This window comes from Pteropus vampyrus, unplaced genomic scaffold (genome assembly GCF_000151845.1).
Source record: "Pteropus vampyrus isolate Shadow unplaced genomic scaffold, Pvam_2.0 Scaffold52, whole genome shotgun sequence".
NCBI lineage: Eukaryota > Metazoa > Chordata > Mammalia > Chiroptera > Pteropodidae > Pteropus > Pteropus vampyrus.
This window is the reverse complement of record NW_011888833.1, coordinates 2,437,009-2,443,751: the sequence shown is the minus strand read 5'-3', so window position 1 is coordinate 2,443,751 and position 6,743 is coordinate 2,437,009. Positions and strand designations below refer to the sequence as shown.

Below are 6,743 nucleotides of genomic sequence, written 5' to 3'. Positions count from 1 at the left end.
ACATAGTCCAAAGATGATATGCAAATGGCCGACAAGCATAATGAGAAGATGCTCAAGATCATGAATCATTAGAGAAATGCAAATCAAAACCACAGGGTGATATTACTGCATACCCGTTAGGATGGCTACTGTCGACAAAAAGAAAGGAAATAACAAGTGCTGGTGAACTGGAGAAATCGGAACCCGTGTACTGCTCGTGAGACGGTGAAATAGTGCAGCCGCCGTGGGGAACAGTATGGGTGTTCTCAGGGAATTAGAAACAGAACGCCATATGACTCAGCAATCTCACTTCTGGGTATATCATCGAAAGAATTAAAAGCAGGGTCCCAAAGTGATTTGCGCACCCCTGTTCACTGCAGTACTGTTTACAATAGCCGAGAGGCAAAAATAGCCCGAACATTCATAGAGGGATGAGCGGATAAACGAAATGCGGTACAGACGCACGGCGGAATACTATTCAGCCTTAAAAAGAAATCCCGTCACGTGCTCCAACACGGATGCGCCCTGAGACCATCATGTGAAGTGAAATAAGTCAGTCACGGAAGACACATACTGTATGATTTCACGCTTCTGTGAGGCATCTACAGTAATCGAATCCATAGAAACAGAAAGTAGAGTGCTGGTTGCCAGGGGCCCAGGGGAGGAAGAAACGGGGAGCTGTTGTTTAATGGAAACTGAGTTTCAGTTCTGCAGGATGAAAAGGTTCTGGACATCTGTTGCACGATGTGAATATACTTAACGCTATCGAACTGTACATTTAAAAAGGGTTAAGATGGTACATTTTATGTTTTAACTACAAGAAAAAAAACAGAAGCAGCATAAAGAGTTTTCTGCTAAATTATTATTTTGCTAAGATTCCTTTTACGTTAACCACTGAAACTTTAGCATCTGCACTGATAGGCTGTAAGCATAAAATATAACCAGATTTCAAACACTTCATACGAAAAGTGTCAAACATCTTATTAATTTTATATTGACTAGATAGCAACACATTTTTTGAGTATATTGCTTTAAATAAAATACTAAATTTAAAAATACTGTTATGGGGTCAGTGAAGCTTTGCTGTATAAGCTTTAAGAGTAGAGCACATTTAGAGGCTGGTGTGAAAGCCAGCGGCGAGAAAGGAAGGAAGTTCATTAACGAAGCCTCTCCTGAGATTCTGAAGGATGAGATCGGGGCTACATGTGGGAAAGTCAGCCTTCACCGGATCTGAGGCTGATGGAGGAGTCGAGGAGGGGAGGGAGAGAAATCTGAGAAACCGAACCCGACCATTAGGAAGTGACCAGATTATCTACAGACTGCAGAAGATGTGGGGGTTGGATAAAATGGTCTGTAAAGGATGAAGGTTTGGAATAACCCATGAGCGACGAAGAACAAAATCCTTTTTGGGGCCAACGAGGCTACTTGATCTGGCCCCGACTATCTCCCTGACCTCGACCCTGGCCTACGTCACCCTCCCTCAAAGTGCTGCCCATCTCTGTCTGGCTGCTTCCTCTGAGGGGGGTTTACTTGTGAGGACTTCCTCAGGGAAAGGCTCCCCAGAGACAAGGTTAGTTCCCTTCCCAGTTTCCCCAGACAATGGCCTGTGCCAGCGCTGTCCAACAGACGTAGGATGGAAGCCACGTGTCCCTTTAATGATCTAGTGGCCTTAAAGAATAAAAGGCAACAAGTGAATGATTTTTAATACTTTATTTAACCCAGTATAGCCAGAACATTTTCATTTCAACACTTAATCAATATAAAAATTGTTAATGAGGTATTTTACCTTTCGGGGGTACTAAGTCTTCACGATCTGGTGTGCACTTGACACTTAACGGCACATGTCGATTCGGACTGGCCATTCCAACGGCCACAAGTGCCGGCGACTAGGACTGGACGACACAGCCCACATCACGGCTCCGAAGCACTAAGCCTGCCGCGAAACCACGTGTGCTATTATCCCACGGATGCCTCTCCAGCGTCCTGAGCTCAGCGCCACAGCACTCGGCAGATGCCCAAGAAACATTTACGAGCTGACGGGAGCTGGGGGAGGCTGCTGGAGAGACCACTGCCCGCACTGGGGGCCCGGCCAGGCAGGGAGAGCAGCGGGGCTCACTGGGGGTGCTCCTGGCCGGCACGTCGAAACCAGTTCGGGAGAAGGGGCCAGAGGGAGTGCGCAACGATGGATGCCAAACTGGACAGCGGAGACCCCGAGGCTGATACCTGTTAATGCAACAGGGGACAACGGGAGGTAGGACGGAATAAAAGGGTCGGCAAGATGCCTCTGCCAAGAAGAAGGGCGTCGTGACTTAAAGTGTGGGTGGGAGGTCGCTGGCAGGACAGGGGCCTGTGGTCAGAGGCCAGGGCACACACGTTTCAGATTTCGACTGGGAAATTTGGGGGGATGTTAAGCTGCCGTGGAAGTGAAGGCCACTGGACTTGAGAGGGTACTGGGGGGGTACCGGAAATACTGGAAGTCAAGGGTATCAGTCTCCCCCGCAGCAAATGATCCATGACCGAACGTCTTTTACGATTTTCAGTCCCACACAGGCAGAGACAATCTTCTTCCCATAGCCCGGTGCCGATCACAGCCCGGATGCTTAGGTACCGGCTGAATCTAAGTAAGTTGAAAGTCAAAGTTCAAACAGTATAATCAAAAGAGTGGCAACGGTCACAACAAAATAATGAAATAAGTAAGGTATAAGAGAAGGCCTCCGATTGATTTGTTCAATAATTGTTTATGCAGTCTCACTGAACGGTATTAAGAATTCCGATGAAGGATTAATTTTTAAGACTGGTAGTCAACATCCCAGTGCGGGGTGGCGGGGGTGAGGAAGGGATGGGAATAGTTCCCAGACTTACTTTCCTTTTATCTGTGAAACGGTCATGGCCAGCAGAGCCCGTGGAGGCTGTACCACAGCCAGGTACGCCTTACTTTACGTAAGGCATAACGTCCTCACGACTTGGTTGTAAACATTTTTGCAGTGGCCCCATGACATACTTTAGGGCGACTTGTTATTTAAAAGAACTCTAAGATTATGCCTTTGATAGAGAAAAATTAAAACCTCATGTCTTACACATTAAAGTGGCATGCTTTTAAGTGGATACATGATTGTTCAGAGTATGTATAATATATATACTGTAGACTACGTGTATGTATGTTGTATGTAATTACGTTTTTATCTATTTGTTCCCTATTTTTTGCATTTGTTTCTATTCCTCATTTCTCCTGCCCAATCTCATTTTAAGAAAAAAATCATTTTTCCCCCACATAACTTCTCCACTGAGGGCTTCTCACTGTCAGAAGAGCCCTAAATCTTGAGCCTCGGAAGATAAAGGTATAAAATATGCTTAAACCCTCCCTGCCCGCAACACGCTTGCTCCTTTGTTTTCAGCTTCTCTTATCAAGACTTCAGAGACTCTGCTCTGGACTTTTGCTAATAATCAAGTGAGGACAAAGTTATGATGACAACAGTCAGGTTAACTCTGCACAAGGCAGCATCCCTATACAAGTCTGTTCCTCCCTACCACACCCTACAGGTGTCACACTGAAGGGTGAAAAAGGAGGGAATCATGCAAGTAATTACAGCAGCTGGCATGGAAATCACTGAATCACAGTGGCCATACATTCTGCTACAGGTCCTACATCTTCCTGTAGGTACGTTAAGCACTTTATGCTTCCTTGTTGGCTCAATTCTTTCATCTTCCCTCTGACCAATAACCGTTCCAAAGATCTGAAGAAGTCTATGGGCCAAGATAGATCAAAGCCAACGGGTCCAATTCATTCATTCGTGTGTATCTTGATATTTATGGTTCTAAGTACTTGGGGATTCTTCAGTGAGAGAAACAGATGTGACTCCTCCAATACATCTGAGAGCCTCTTTAAAAGCATCCTAAGTGAGTGACAAATCATTATTATAATGTATATCATTATATTGACATACATTTGTCTTTTAAAAAAGTCCTCTTAATAACTTCTCATTAGGCTAATATACAAAATGGCCATTTCTTCTAACTCCAGCCAGCCCAAAACTTACATAACCAAAGATTTTTCTACCGTTTTGTACTTTCTGAGGAAAAGAGATATATGAGAGGAAAGTTAAAAGGATTTATTTTATAAATCTGCCAGGCCTGTATCAGGGTCATTTGAGGCCTGGCCGAGTCTCCTACAACTGTAATTCTACATGCAAGATATATATGTGTGTATGTATATATATGTATGTACACACACATGTACATACATATACATATATATTTTAAATGTAGAACTACATACATATACATATATATTTTAAATGTAGACTATACACATATATAAAAACATATACATACATACATTTTTTCAACCAACACTGCTTCCTAAGTAGAGTGGAACCTATGAAATGAGACCTTTGATTCTTGTTGGATTCTGATACAGAAGACGGGCCTGGAGTCAACTTTAGCCCCACAAGTGGGGAAAAGTTAAATGGCTCTGCGTAATAAGATAAAAAAAGATCTGGATGGCGGGGTGGGGGCGGGGGGAGCAATCAGAAAGGAGAGAAAAGGAGAGGGAGAAGGGCAGGGAACCGACCCACCCCGTCGTGTGAGCCTGGACTCCCCTGTGGTGGTGGCCAAAATGCATTTTACAGACAGAGCTGCCTGACATTCAACGTCAGCATTCCTGGCACTGCTACTGCGTACACCCCTCCTCTCTCCTCTCCCTCTCTTTTCCCCAAATCTTCCGTCAACTTTCCCACACCCGCAGAGGCTCTAGGCGAGCTGTCTTCGTTCCTTCCACTCTTTCCTAACTCCTGTTGGACACATCTGTCCAACGATTTCATCGATCGCCCGTTAGCATCTCGCTGGGTTGGTCCAAAGCTAATGATCTCCCTTGCCACTCGTCCCATCGACTGTTTTTAATTGCCGCTCTCATATCTCCTAACGTCCCATTAGCTCGTGAATGTCGCCTCCGCTAAAGGAACAACTAATATTTATTGAGCACTTGTAACGTGCTAGGCATTACATGCATAGTTTCATGTGATCCTCAAACCCTACCAGACAGGTACGATGGTCATTTTCTAAACTAGAGCCAGTCAGGATAGCAATTCTAAATTGAGCGACGGAATTCAACCCCTGTTCTGACTTCACAGCTAGCTTAACCAGCACACTCCAGTCAAAGGACCGAGGAATCATCCCTCCCTCGTGAATCACACCTGGTCACTTAACCTAGTCCAACCAATGGGACTTCCTAAATGCCACATCGTTTCTACCTCCGCTGCCTTCACACAGAATAACGAGGACCAAGTCCCTATGTGCCAAGCACCATTCTATGTACATACTTTTCCAAGTTTTATCCCCCAAACGCTATGAAATGAAGAACCGAAGGGAAAAAAACAGGTTACACAGTGAGTGAAGAGCCGGATTCAAACCCAGACTGTGTGACTCGAGAAGCCCTGAGCGCCTAACGCCTAGGGGATAACAGCTCCTGCTTTGTCTCCCTACCTCCCATCTGGACCCCCACCATCTCCAGACTGCTGCAGATATCTCTGTGGAAAGCAAATGTTATCGTGATGTTCTCCCGATGAAAATCAGCAGCTCTGTATCGCTGGCTGAATAAAGCCCAATTTTCTTAATCTGGCATTACCAAATCCTCCTTGTTTCTGTTCAGGTCGGTTCAATACATATTTGAGTGCCTGCTGTAAGCAAGGCAAAGTGCTAAGTGATCTGAAGTGAACCATACAGCAGCCCCTGACTACTCTGCCAACCCGAGACTCGGTGAGCCTCAGCCAGAGGAACTTTGCAGATCTCATAACGCGACCAGGCTACGCGGCAGTACCTCCGCTCAGAATGTACCTGGCAAAATCCCACACCGCCATTAAGAGCCAGTGCTGGTGTGAGGCTCCGGGCAGAACTGTTCTCTCTCTTAAGTTCCTGAAGCACTCTGTTCCGGTTGCTTTCAGGTAAGCCGGTGGAACAGAGGCATTGTCTGCTTCCAAATGAGACTGTGACAACTTAGGGCAAGAGCTGACTCCTGCCACCCATGCGTGGCATGAAGCAGGCTCTCAACCACTTGCCGGATGAATAAATAATGAAAAACGTCCAACCTGATGAGGAAGGGAGAGGAACAAGACGCAGAATTAGGAATGTGGACACCCAGGGGGGTCCGATAAAAAGCAGTGTTATTCTGCTTCGGTTCCGAGCTGACCTCCATTTTACCCCTATGGGAAAACTCACATGTGTCACTTGGACAAACTAAAAAGGAAAAACTTTGTTATTTATGGCTCAACAAAGCTTTGACGGGCCAAAAAGGTAACGAGAGCAAAGTCCACTTTCCAAAGGGGCGTGGAGATGGGAATCAAATCTACTAAAGTAAATAAAATTGATCTACTGAGATCCAGCTTCGCCAATGCCGCCTCGCAGTACACTCAAGGGAAAAAAAAAAAAGACAACCCAAATCTATCCTGGGACGAAGGCCAATTTACAAATAAGTACTACTGCCTGCAAGAATGGGAAATTCTTACAGTGAAGGCAGTTCCCATAAAACAAAACAGTGTCCGTCACTGCTTTTCACGCAACTTTCTTTCTGGTTCCTATGATTTAAAAAGACTCATCTGCACGGTTAAGCCCAGGATGAGTGCACTGCAGCTCCTGGCAGATCCGGACGTCTTGACTGACAGCCTGAGATGTAAACTGAAATATCAGAAGAAACATTACAGGTAAGTGAAAAAAAAAAAAAAAATCCTTCGCCTCAAACATGGCACAAAGCTTTGCAAAGCGAGTGATGT

General features: G+C 45.3%; 1 protein-coding gene across 3 annotated transcripts in view; it reads right to left on the bottom strand.

Moving 5' to 3' along the window:
• LNX2 (ligand of numb-protein X 2) overlaps nt 1–6,743 on the bottom strand; it is a 54,660-nt gene that overhangs the window by 45,262 nt on the left and 2,655 nt on the right. The window contains exon 1 of one of the 3 annotated variants that reach the window (XM_023530696.1): nt 5,812–6,051. The exons of 1 other annotated variant lie outside the window; for it this stretch is intronic. The gene's annotated coding sequence lies outside the window, so the exon portion shown is untranslated. Of the gene's footprint in view, nt 1–5,811; nt 6,052–6,743 lie in introns of those variants that run through there. One more of the 3 variants, XM_011360204.2, reaches the window with a different exon arrangement.